General features: G+C 40.5%; 1 long non-coding RNA gene across 1 annotated transcript; it reads right to left on the bottom strand.

Annotated features, from left to right (window-relative positions):
* Positions 1-12,755: 12,755 nt before the first annotated feature.
* Positions 12,756-13,224, bottom strand: LOC116916849. The gene is made up of 2 exons (XR_004390875.2): positions 12,991-13,224; positions 12,756-12,921 (listed from the first exon to the last, which is right to left on the bottom strand). It is a non-coding gene; the product is annotated as an uncharacterized LOC116916849 (long non-coding RNA).
* Between the last annotated feature and the right edge of the window lie 293 nt (positions 13,225-13,517).

Raw genomic sequence — 13,517 nt, 5'->3', positions numbered from 1 at the left:
TGTAACAATTCATAAAGCCGCAATGTCCTGCAAGATGTCTTTTGTTGTTGTTTCTTGACATACGTCTCGCTCATCCGGCTGCGTTTTAGGAGAACTTGTGAGCGGTTAAAATACCGCCGTCCGTGTGTGTGTGTGTGTACACATAATGATGCGGAAATGAATATAAGGGATGTGGTGGTAACGTACAATAAACACCCAGGCAGCTGCATGGTGTTTATAGAGTTTGCTCGCTTGCGCCCGTGCTCCTCCTCTATATTTTTCTGTTTCCCCATTTGTTTTTTTCGGATGAAACTCGTGCGTGAAGTTTCCTAATATAAAAATGGCCTGGTGTGTGTGTGTGTGTGCGCGGCTGTGAGAGGCAGCAGGTGCTGGTTGCTCACCCCAGTTTTGCCCAGCAGCCACGGAGATACGCTTCCTCGATCCGGCTCCATCATCTCCATATGTAAGAGTGACAACAACCTTGGGAAGTATAAAACGAACAACGAAAAGATCCATAAGAAAAAGAAAAAAAAAAGACATAAAGAGGAAACCGATGGGCTGCCTTTAATCGTTCCCATTTATAAAAGAAAACCTGTTACGATGTCAGTCTCTAACAGACTAATATAACGCATGCATAAAATCGAATACAATTGGTGTGTGTGTGTGTGTCTAGAATAATATTATTCGTTTCTTTTGGCTTGCACGACTTTAATTGAAATCCTCGCTCCACTTCTCCTGGAATTGTGCGCTGCCAGCCGATTGTTGGAGCACAAGAACAATAGCACGGATGGTTACTCATTATCTAGATACGCGGCTTTCTTTATCGCTTCGGTGTGACGATGTTAGTTGTAGCACATTCCGAGTTGAAAGTAAGGGAAATGAAAGATAAAAAAAAAAAGCACGTGGCGGTAATTGTGAAATGCAGAAAATGATCGAATGAAATAAAGGCTGGATACAATATTTAAAAAAAAAAAGGGGTTGAAAATTCTGTTTTTATTATATGTGTACATCGGGCGGATGAAGAACGTCCAGGTGTTTGTGGCAGGGCACGCGTGTCTATACCTGAAATTTCGAAAGGGGTAAAATAGTCACAAGGATAAAGTATAATATAGAAGAGGAAAAATATATGTTGTATATAAAACAGAAGTTTGGCCTCTTATTTGCCATTCATTCCGCACATGTCGACCAGTCGCTTTTCATTAGTGCACTCATACACGCATGGCCGCTGAAAAAAGTCAGGAGGGGTTCTCGCAGTTGGTCTACATTGACGTGCTGTAGCTGGGCCTTCATTAAAAGCGGAAATGCACAATTTATTTATTTTTTTTTTTCATTTTACCACCATTATACGTGTACCTGCAATGAAATTCTTCTATTTTTCCCCTGTTAAAAGAGGTCGACGATGAAAAAGGTCGATGCATTTCTTTTATCTCCCCCCCCTCTTTCGCTATCAGTAGCACACAAAAGCCTCTTCTACTGCAAACCCACAAGTGACAAGCACATAAAAACTGGCCAGGCGGGATTTTTTTGTTTTTGTTTTCTGGCTACGTATAGTATATCTACGATACGGTGAAAGTTCGTATCTACATGGTTTTTGATAGTGTTGATGTTACTCGGTGGCCATAATCGATATAGGCTTGCTTAAAGTTTTAAACCTTTTGCAGCTGTTTAAGCAGAAGGAAATGTATTAAAACTTTTTTTTTTCCCCCCTCTGTCTTTTCTCCCCTCCCTTGTAGCAAGGGAGGGTTAGAGCGACGGGTTCTTCCGCATGGCTGGTCAAGCTGACACGCTAGCGGACATTGTCCGCGTGTGCAGTCCCAGCACTCCCGGGTTGGCATTTATTTATGTACGGACTCAATAAATACTTTTGGGGCTTGGTTGTGCTTATCTCCTTGTGAGTGTGTGTGTGTGTGTGTGTGTGTTGTATTCCGGTTTTTCCCACGAATTTTCGCCACACGATCACACACCGTTCAAAATTGCGATCGTGTAACGATCAAAAGCCGAAACAAGTAAATAAAAAAATGTGGATTTTGTACGTGGCATCGCCTTTTTTTTTGTATATTTTTGAGTTGTTCGGAACCCAGCCCACATTTTGATGGCAGGCGTCGGTCCGTGAAGAAGAAAAATGAAAATAAAAAAAACGGAGGCCCTTAAATGTGATGTTGTTTTTATACCATTCAGCTATATAGTTTGTTGGGAACTTAAGCCGCCGCCGACGCTCGGCCGTTTTTATACCATCACTCGAAATGATAGACCCATCCCGAAATGTCAGTGGGCCGATGTGATGAATCGGCCGCAGGGCCGTCTTGTTTGATCGTTCTCTAGCGCACGCGGGCGCGACTCCTTATGTATATTTTCCAATGCTAATCTTCTTCTTTTCTTTTGACTCTTTTTCTTGAAGACGAATAAGCGGACAGGCCCATGCAGCTGCACATCCCGACAGCTCGAACTTTAGAAATATAACAGGAACTCTGCGTTCTTATCTCTCTGTATTATTATTTTTTTTCTTTTTCCCGCGTTCTCTTCCTAAGATTTCCATCTGCCGTTCGGCACGCTGCTGCGTTCGGCCATTCTGTTTACCATATCGGCGTCGTGTTCCTTCTTGTTTTATTATTATTATTTTTTTCTATCTACGTGCGTTGTATGTAGCTGTCTATTTTGCATCCAATCAGTCCCGATGTCAACCCGATAGACGAACAATTTCCTTCTTATTTGGTCTTCACGACAAACGAATAACAAATTTCTCCCATGACCCCGAAAGAGCTCCGCTTTGGCCCACGTTCAAAGAAAAAAGGGACAATTCAAGCGGCAGTTTATGAATTTAAACGGCCTGTATATAACAACTCACGACTAAATGAACAGCAGATGAACGATTAAATTTCTATTAGGACGTTTTCAAATGAGCGGATGGGAAACGTTTTCTGTCGGAGCGCACCATCCTGTACGTTTTGTTTTTTTAATGATGGAAAAAAGACCTATGGGGGTGTTTTAAATATCTCGCCCTCCCTGCTTGTGTCTGTCTGCGTATGTCACAATGCGTTTGCGTTCTGTCGCAATTTGAAATTCACGCTGAAATTTCCTCGGCTCATTTGAATATTACAAACACACATCAGCTGACGCTTTTTGGCGCGATTCCAATTTGCAAATATGCGTACTGGCAAAGACGGGAAGAAGCACAAAATAAAGGAGCGGCCATTAATTTTTTGAAAAAATCCACAGTAATCCGAACGAAATCGATGACGTGAGAAGGGCCCTGGAATGGCGCCACTACATGTTTTGTTTGTTTTTTTGTTTTAAACAAAAACATTTGGGTTTCCAAGTCTTTCTTGAACTCCGGTCTGCTTTATATAATCTGGTTTTTTTTCTGTAGACATTCTTCGATTCAGTCATACAAGACGACATTGAGCCTCGAAGGACGTTTGTGTAAAACAGCAAAAGCCACTTGCTTCGTTACGTTGTTGGTTTCCGTTTTTCTTTTCTTCCAAATTCCATTTGTGTGAGCATTTTTCCTTTACTCCCCAAGGCGACCGAATTCCACAAGAGATGGACGACTACAAGGAAAAAGAAAAAAAAAAAGGAAATTTAAATAAGAAAAGAATAAAAATATGGAAAGTGACCTAAAAGGTCATGTTGGTGACGTGATGGAACCGGAAATCCTCCATTAAAAAAACTCTTTCGGTCAAGATGAGGAGGTAGGTGGTTGGGTTGAGCCTTGTTTGCGCTATCTGATTCAATTGACGCCCCTTTAGGGTGTATTTAAAAGACCATCTTTTGCCACACGAAGCTTAAAAAAGAACGGAACACGTAGGCGCCACTTTAATTTTTACAAGGATGGCTCATCGTTGTCCGATAGCGAAAAAAATATGTCGTCGGGATGGCGTGACGTCATCCTCATTCGTTCGATAAACCTCCAAACTTTCCCGTCTTTCTGGCGTTGATGATGCAACAGCACGAAACAAAACCCCCTTCAAAAAAAAAATGTTTGAATAACAATCAGCGCTGCATTCCTTTTTCTAAAGGATTTCGTGAGTCGTGACTAGACATTTCATCTCGGGAGTCTGTGCAACTGCGCAATATTCAACCGAAATTTCGCGCACACGGGGCAAAAACAAAGGGAACGTTTTCTATCCGCCCCTGTGGGAAAAAACCAAATGAAGCAAGACAAAGGGGCCACACGCGTGAGTCAACGGGAGCTCACCGAAATGCGAAAAAAGAAAGAGGGGACCCCATACATGAAAATACACAGCACATAGCCAAATGTGAATGTAGACTATACACGCTAGATATGGCTAAATATGTGCAATGGAACAGCAGCAACAGCCAGTAGCTGCTCAAAGATAAGAATCCCTGTTTCACTCAACTGACTTATGGCGTCTGTAGATTCTTTTGTTCTTTTTTTTTCAGATTTTCTGACACGAAACTTTTGTGGTTCGTGAGAAGGAGGAAATAGAAAGAAAGGATGATGAGGGATTATTTAACGCTCTTATTATATTCATCACCCTCTTTTTATTTTATCGAGGCCGGAATTGCTGCGCCCGAATCGCTCACCGGGATTATGTGTCGTCGTCGTTTTTTGTTTTGTTTTTTAGTTCCGACGGAAGCCGTTGGAATTCCGGTGGAAGTAAAAATACACGAGCATAAGGGATGAGGGGTGTTTAAAATATATAAAAAAAGAATCCTTTCGAATGCCCGATCGTTAAAGAGGCTAAAAGGAGGGACATCATTCTTATAGACGAAATGTTTGAACCCGGGAAATGGACACATGCAACTCAATAGTTTGAAAGGAAATTCTTTTTTGTTTGTGTTCGAATTTCTACATGTACGAAGAGATAACAATCGTATGGCTTGTTCCGTCATCTACGATATATTTTTTTTTAAAGCTATACGACATACGATCCGTCTGTCAAGGCTGAGGACAAAAATGGAGGGCGCTTGGGTTTATTTTTCGCCCGTCTGTGTCCTATATCTTTTCCTCTTTTATGAACTGAATAATTGAATAAAGGGAGCGGAGACGAAGGCCGGAAAACGACGGTTCGCGTCTCTATTATTGGCCATGATTGATTATCGATTGAGTCAATTGCTTTCGATTTTTGCTTCTAAGAAAAACAATATTTTTCCATTGGATAGAACTATAAGGTTAAATTCGATGCCAAGAAATAATTTGCTGGTGTGCAGCAGTTGTATAGATTCCAACTGATGCCTGAAGTTGTTGAAACTGGGACTTGATTGTCCGTGAAAACCACAGTCAGTGAATTGTTTCAACGGCGTTTGACGTCAATAGTTCACTTACTGTGGCTAATAAAGGGCTTTCATCAAACTCAATCACCATAGTGAAATGCGAAAAGAGCACAAAAACTGCTTTGATTGAAGGTTTGTTCTCACCGAACTCAGGTTGTTGCAACTATGACATTTAATTCAACTTTGAAAGGAGATTGCTGCGACGCAAACAGTTTATGTTTTCCCGTTTGATCTAATCATTAGACAAACAACAAAAAGATTTCAAGCTTTTGCTTGAAGCAAATCATACACGAATTATAATAGCTGATAACATCCTTCAAGCCCAACCTGCATAAGCTCTTTAATTCCCTCATTCTGTCAAAGTAGGACAACCAAAAGGGAAGAATGGCCTGATAACAGCCGCCGTAACATAAAGCTACACATCAATTAAAACATCAGGAATGATTCACTCAAGGGCGAAACTTGCATCGATCGTGCCATTGATATGAAAGGCGTGTGTGTCGTTGTGTCTACGTGGGGCACAATGGTAATAAAGGAATATTTGAACATGAAGGAAAGCAGAGAGCCAAGGTCGTGTGCCCCCTTTTTTATATTCTTGATTAAGAAATGATTGACTTGTGATCGATGGGCTGTATATACATAGGGGTGTGTTGTTGTGAGACGTAATTGGAAGCCAGGACGAAGAAGAGAGAGAGCAAAAAATGAAGAACAATCCTTATAAAGTTGTGGGACACATTTAGCCATTGGCAAATGCATTGGCCGATATGGGCACTAACAAAAACGTCCTTGTCGGCATCTTCAGGGACACGTTCAACTCGTAGAAACTAATGATTCTCTTAACACGAAACAAGTCAAACGAGAACAGTTTGCAAAAGCGCGTCGTGTATTTGGAGAGTCATTTATTCAGATTTTTCAACAGGTGTAATGTATTTGCATTCGTCGGTTATTAACTCGGCACGAACGTCCTTTTTGCGTTTGTATATAGAAAGTCAAACGTTTCAAGATTTTCGGATCTCAGGGTCTTGTTTGGACCTGATTAGAAACGCGAGAAACTGTTCCCTGTTATTAATCGCAATAGCTTTAACTTGTTTCACAAATATTGGTATAGCTGCATGTTTACCTTGGCTACCGTGACATCAAATGTTGATGCGTTTATGGAGCGTGAGCGGGACGGAAACACGGCCCACCTGACTTTGCCCTATGAAAATTCAGTTTTCCGATCATGAAGCAATGATCTTGCATAAAGTCCAAATTGTGAACTTGACTCATCGCTATTCCAATAACGAAACATTATAAATTAGCTGGTAATAGAATTCTTGATCACGCTGCCTTTTTTCGTGTATCGCAAAATGATTTTGAATTTTGAAAACGGACCTGTTTCTTAACAATGTGATTGGGTACCACTATAATCGTCAATTGAAATCCTTATAGTTTCATTCACTTCATTTGTTGTTGTATACTAATAATATGTTTCCATGTTGGGGAAGCTGCAGCGTGTGTATAATCGGTAGTCATCGTTTAACTATTTGGAAGCCGGTCTAGCCGACCCAATGGTTTCTGCCCTTCTGGCAAATTTTTTATGCTCATCTGTTTACCTGATGTCCCTCAGGTAATAGCAGGTAGTTAACAATGCATTAAACACTATATATATGATGAATACACTCCCATTTATACATGAGTATAGATGTACGTTTGATGAACTAGCACAACAATCAGCTTCTACTGACATCAAAACATTCATTCATTATTAAAAAGAACTTGTTGCGATTGCATCAGCCATTCAATGTTTATTTATAAATGTTGCGATTAAAATGTCCGCCATTGTAATCAGAAATTTCTCAAGGCCCTTGTACGAGTTCTTAACGCTTGTCATCGGACTGATGGATGCCACTTGACCAAAGATTTTGGAACTATCTGGAACACAAAGAAAGAGCCAAACTTCTTCTTTTTCTAGAACAATTCAATAAATTTGTGTTTTTTTGTTGTTGTTGTAAAAACAGGACGTTGATTTACTTTCATGAAAGTAACTTGTCATGACATTGCGCACTTGGCAAATTTTAATTGGTCCTACTATACACAGTATATACAAGTCAAACTGACCCTGAAACAGCCTCTGCGTGTCCAGCACAAAGAAATAACATCGTCTTATTTAGAAAGTCTAATTAGGTTGGACGTTTCGTGCGAGTTTTGCCTGATACTTTAGCGCCGTATTTCATATCGACCTCTTCAAAGATGAAGGCTGGAGTGGCCTCGAGCGATGTTTTAGTCCAGCACGTATAGCAGAACTATATTTTTCACTTGCGACATGTTATTCCAGTGGCTTGTTATTAAGCATTCATTTGATTAAGGTTTAAAATAATGGGCTGAAACTTCTTTTTCTTGATGCCGTTCAATCCGGCCTGACGTACTTTGCTTAACTTCACGCAATGTTAATAACAGTAATGCAAGAAATCATTATGCCTTTAAATATAACAAGGTTCTAATCACCAGCACGATTCGTATACTGTTGATTGATGGACTATTCAATAGTGGACGACTTTAATGGATTGCACGTTATGTCTAATGTCGTGTTGTAATAACTGAGGCAAACTTCTGACTTTGCCTTTTTAATCACGAAAAAAGAAAATCCTGTTATTCCTGCACGCTTTAATCATAACTTAATAACTCGCCAGAGGCAAATTGTGCGCGTCTTCCGCTCTCGTTGGGGGCAAGAAAGCGGGTAGCCATGACAACGTTATACTGCGGGAGATTGAGAAAAAAAAAAAAAGGGCTTGTCCCGAAAAATGGCAGATTAAAATCATTTAGTCAGGTATATAAACATCAATTTATCGGAACCTTAAAAAGAACACGGTCCCCCAATATTCTTAGAAATGATTGATTATGGATTTGAAGAAAATCAATACAAAACAGGTTTTCTTTTAAAGTATATATAGGGGGTATGTATATGTTCAAACGCTGTTTTGGCGTTGCGAAGACTAAAAACTCGATTAGGAAATGAAGGGCAGCTGCATTTACGCTGCGGGAATGTTATTAAAAAAAGGGAAAAGCTGAAAAAAAAAAGAGAATCGTCTCTTCTTTTTGTGTTAGCCGCCATTGGCAAAATATTGACAGATACCAACGAGAAAGAGGGTTCCGACACACGTAGACATCTATAAGCTGCTGCTGATGGGCACGGTATATATATAGTTATTCAATCTGTTATATTTCTTTTTTTTTTATGTATGGCCGGCTGAGGCTTGAGGGGGGGGGATGCTAAGGTCAACCAAACAGAAAAACGGGCAATCGTGTGTTGACTTTGTGCCCCTCTTTTTTGTTTTTGGTTTTCTTCTTCTTCTTTGTCGAATGATTGTATTGAATATCCAAGTGACTGTCGGTTCGTGCAACTGACTATAAACAGATGAAACCTTATCGCAGCATTCTCAATGATGCGAAAGGCTTATAACATCTGCCCTAAAGCGGCGGCAACGCCTCCGATCCACTTTGAACTTTTTTTCTTTCTCTTTTATGCAACACAAAAAATCGAGGCATTTGAAGAGAGGAGAAACATATAAGTGGTAAATAATCGGCTGCTGCTTTTCCTCATTGTCGCATATTTAACTGCATATAAGATAAGAATTCGGCAGTATACCAAACCGTTCAAATGAAAACAAGAACGTTCTGCCTTTTTCTTCTTTTATTTCAACACTTTCCACTTAAAAAAAACGTACGTAGCTTCGTAAAAAGACAATACAATTAGACGGCCCTTTTTCTTTTTCATTTTATCACGCAATCTTCTATGTATACGTTTTTTTCTACCCCTTTAAAAGGGGCTGTTTGTATAGCCTATATCTGTAGTCTCCGGAAAGAGATCTGGTCTGGTCGTCATTAGCATCCCTTTGATTACAACAATCAGGCTGCCGTTTTTTTTTTTCTTAAATATTTTTCGTTGTTCATGGGCTGTATAGTACTAAGTAGTTGTAAGACCCTAGCTCTATAGCGCAAAAGCTATACATAATATAAGCCAGCCGCTTTTGTGGCAACGGTTTCATTCTCAATCGGCACGCCCATCAAACGGTTATTGGGGTAGTAGATCGTTGCCGCTACACACGGTCGACACAGACAGCTTTTAATACATCTCCTATTTTTCAGTTTGATCTTTCGCCCCTTTTTCCTCTGCTACACACTGTGTGTGTAGTAAAACATTGGCCTTTTCTTTTCTCGTCTGTGCTGTCTATGGGAAAAGGATAAAAACTAAAGCCCATCAAAAGAACCGTGTTAAGTGTCGTGCCCAGCACTGATTGGGTTATCCTTCGCATCTCGTTCTCATATAGGGGAGGCTGGGCGGAAGCGATAAAAGCTAAACCAACATCAACAATGTACTACGAGTCTCTTGTATTTTTCTATAAACGAATGAGACTTTTCACCAATCTACTGGCGTGCATGCGTTTCTTGCCAAGGCCGGAAGACAATCCAATTGAAGACGAGGAGCTCGTCAGAATGGCGCTGGAATCAGTATATAGTAGGTCTACGTTGACGGATGCGACGGAATGTTCACTTGCCATACATTAGTACAATATATGCGGGCAGCAACGTGGGAGGGGCAGTCGACGGGGGCGAACGTAGCGGGGAGCCCTCACGCAATTGCATGCCGAGTCGGCCGTGTCGGACAACAGGAAGTGACGTGATCAGATTTGCCTCTCTTTTCTTTTGCTTTTTGTTGTGTACGATGTTGTTGTCTTGTGGCTCTTTTCGCCCTCTCTTGTCATGCCTTTGACCTTTTATATGTTTATATATTTTTTTTTGTTTAAAAATACAATCATCTGATTGTTATTATATTCGTTTTGGAAAGCCCGAGGAAAACTAAGACTTTGGCGCTAATCAACTCCTTGAAAAGATATAGACCGTAGAGAAGGAGAAAGAGGGGGGCAGAGCCTACAGCGCGCTGTTAATCGTCTGTACTAAACAGAGTCGGCTGCTATGGAATTAGTATAATATTTAATGGTGCAGTTAGAGAAAGAAGAAGAAGAAGAGGAAGTCTTTGTGCTGGGAGAGAGACAAGAGAAGACGAAGGCAAAAATATATTTATCCAAGCAAGAGGGTGGCTTTTTCTAGACTCTTGCTGTGCTCGGTAATAATAAAAACACATATCTACACACTCGCCTCTTACTTGTGGCGAGAGGCAGTAAGAATGAGAGAGGCAAAAGGAGCAAGTAACACACACAACAGCAGCGTGGGAAAGAAACGTTCCACGGCCGGCAGCAGCTGTTGTCCATGGTTATATATCCCTTTCTTCCTACAACAAGAACAAGTCTTTTGTTTTTTATTTTATTTTTTTTGCCTCTAACCTGCCCTCTAACCAAAGACACTTGCTTCTTCTTCTTCTTCTTTCGCTCGTTGCAAAGAAAGTACAGTATATATACTACATTCAGTTTCATTTTTCATCCGGGGCTGGCCATCACATTGGAGGACGCCATTTTTTGTTAAATTGACCCAACCGCAAAGATATCCATGATGCAAAACAGCCAACTGAATATACATATATATACAGGTGGATTTAAAAATTCAAATTAAAAATCCATCCAAAAAAGGTACCGTTGCATAGAGGTGAGAGAGGGGGGGGTTATTTCGTTATATGGAAGGCCGTTGTCATGGCCGACTGCCATTACACACACACACACCGATAGAAACAAGAGGACATGGACGGCTTTCTGTGGTGGTGACTTTTCTATTTTTCCCTGCCTCGTTCTTCTTTTGTTTTCTCACTAAAGTCTTTTGTTGTTGAAAAGTCGGTGTGTTCTCATCGAATGTGACGAGACGTGACGAGACATTGGGCCGTTCTTTTTGTTTTGTTTTCAGTGACGGACCATTGGACCCGAGAGTCTCTTTCTCCGAACAAGCGAATAAGAAAAAAAAGGTATAAGAGGACGGCTCTAAACTACCTGTGTCAGAGAGCCCATCATACCTGTGCTGCTGTCTTGATGCTGCTGACGAGATCGTTAAAGGTCAGCCACCATTGGACATGCATAGACATGAAGAGAAAAGTCTTTCTTTGAAAAAAGGGGGCCGAATAACCTATTTGAAATTGTTTTGCTACCGTTCCAAGAACAAAATCTCGGACGACCTCTTTCGACGGTCGGGGAGGGAATAGTTGTGAATTAGCTGCAATCAAGCCGGAAAAAAGTTTTGAAGCAATTATCATCCAGTTTTGACTGAAGAAGACATTTTCTTGAGATTGTTTCATGGAGAAACAAATTCTTTTCTATATATCTAGAGTCTGGGAAGTTTGGGGGGAGGAGGAGGATGTACAACGAACATTAGCAACAGTTGTATAGCCATGAAACAAATGACCTGCTGGAGTTGTACCATCCCAGATGGATAGAGTCCCGGCTGAGAGAGACAAGGCCAGCAGCAGGGCATTTATCGTGCGTCACGACGTCGTCGTCGAGTCTTTCGCCTCCGCCCCACTCTCTCTACCACCTCGTTTAGACCTTTCCCGCTGCTCTATAGAAATTCTTCGTTTTAGAAAAAAATATAAAAAAGGGAATTTAAAAACAACACGCAAGAGAGAACGAGACCAACTTTTGGTATGTTCTTGATTTTTCATTATTTTCAAAAGTCATGGCGCAAAACAACTTTCTAGTTGCTGTTTTTTTGAGCGTTGATCACGAAAAATTGCACGAACATTTCGCACGTTCTTTTTTGATAAATTTTTTTCAAAATAAACTTGTATATGTGCCAGAATGTTTGAGTCGTATGACATCTCTATACTTTCTTTTTCTATTCTTCTTTGGAAACGATAAAGAATGGATGTCGCAAGCTGTGGAAGACGTCGGCTGGATGATATGTTATCTGTCACGGATCGAACCCACCGACGGCAAGGCCATGTCTAATATTCTAATCATAGAACCAATCACGAAATGACAAGGAAACCTGCTCCCAACATCATTCGTCATCTGTTTCCTTTTATTTTTATTTCTTCTTCTAACTTAAAAACACAAAAAAACAATTAAAAAAAAAGAATCTCGGGAATTCAACGACATCATCGGCAAGAAGCGCAGCAGCAGCGGCTGAATTCTTCATTAGTCAATTAATTTTTGATTCAGCGTCTACGTAGGAAGACATTTCGCTCGTTCTGCGGCATCATATTTATGATTATTAGATCGGACATGTTCGGCCTTTTTTTCCGATCCACCGTGTGCCCCGTGTGGGTAGAAAAAAAGGAATGGCGGCGTATTTATCTGTCTCCATTAATCGTCCATTATTCATGTCCTCATCGGCGTAAGAGACCCAGCAACAAGAATATTTTTTTCAAGGGATCCTCGGGGACCATCACTCTGTTGTAACGACCCACCTTTTTTTTTTTTGTTGCTTGTACTGACAAATATACATTTAAAAAAAAGAAGAAGAAATAAATGGCCGCTTTGATTTATCGCCATCCTGCCAACATCTTTCTTTCTCGGACATGTTCTAATAGGGAAGCCCCCCAAAAAAAATGGACAGGCACTAAGCTAGAGTGCTAAGCAAAAAAAAAATAAAAGAAAATGTCATTAGGAGAGAGAGAATAAAAAAAAACATGTATTGGAACAGGAATTAAATGCAGGCACCAGTGTCTAATCTGCGCATATCTGTCACAACGTTACGGGATCATCGTCAATCTCTTTAACATGAAGCTATTCGTACATGAAAAATCAGTTACAATGGCTGTATCGGATGAGCTTTCCACTTCCACTAGATTTAAGAAAATAAATAATGATAGTAATGATAATAAAAGGAGAAGCCCATGGTCGATATCGATACTTCAAATAGAACACGTACAGCCGAAATGGTCCCCTCGTGGATTGGCCCATTTTACAAGACGAAATTCGACTACAATCTTTGGGAAACGTTTTCTAATCTAGTGCGATAATCGCCACCATGTCCAATAATAGAAAAACAACAATGTGATTCAAGGACCTGAAATTATCCAATGCGCACAACGATACATCAACTGTGTGTACAAAATAGAAGCATGGACAATATGACTGACACAAGAGTATATATCACACACACACAAAAAAAGGATTTTATGCGTCTCAAAATGCCCTCCAGCGTATCACGTAAATTGAGACGCACTCGGCCATATAATATTATCGCGCACAGCGCAAACATGTTTCTTATCGTACATATGTACTGTATACATAATAATATAAATGTGTCTGTGCTGTGTGGGAGGCAAGGCGGAATTTGAGAGAGACCTTGGGTCTTCATCAATTGCTCGTCGGCGTTGATCATATGTACGATGAGATTGCGTGATTACGATGTACTACTTCAAACTGTAAAGCCTT

The sequence above is a fragment of the Daphnia magna genome, linkage group LG2 (assembly GCF_020631705.1).
Source record: "Daphnia magna isolate NIES linkage group LG2, ASM2063170v1.1, whole genome shotgun sequence".
In the NCBI taxonomy this organism is placed as follows: Eukaryota; Metazoa; Arthropoda; class Branchiopoda; order Diplostraca; family Daphniidae; genus Daphnia; species Daphnia magna.
This window is presented reverse-complemented; position numbering and strand designations above follow the sequence as displayed.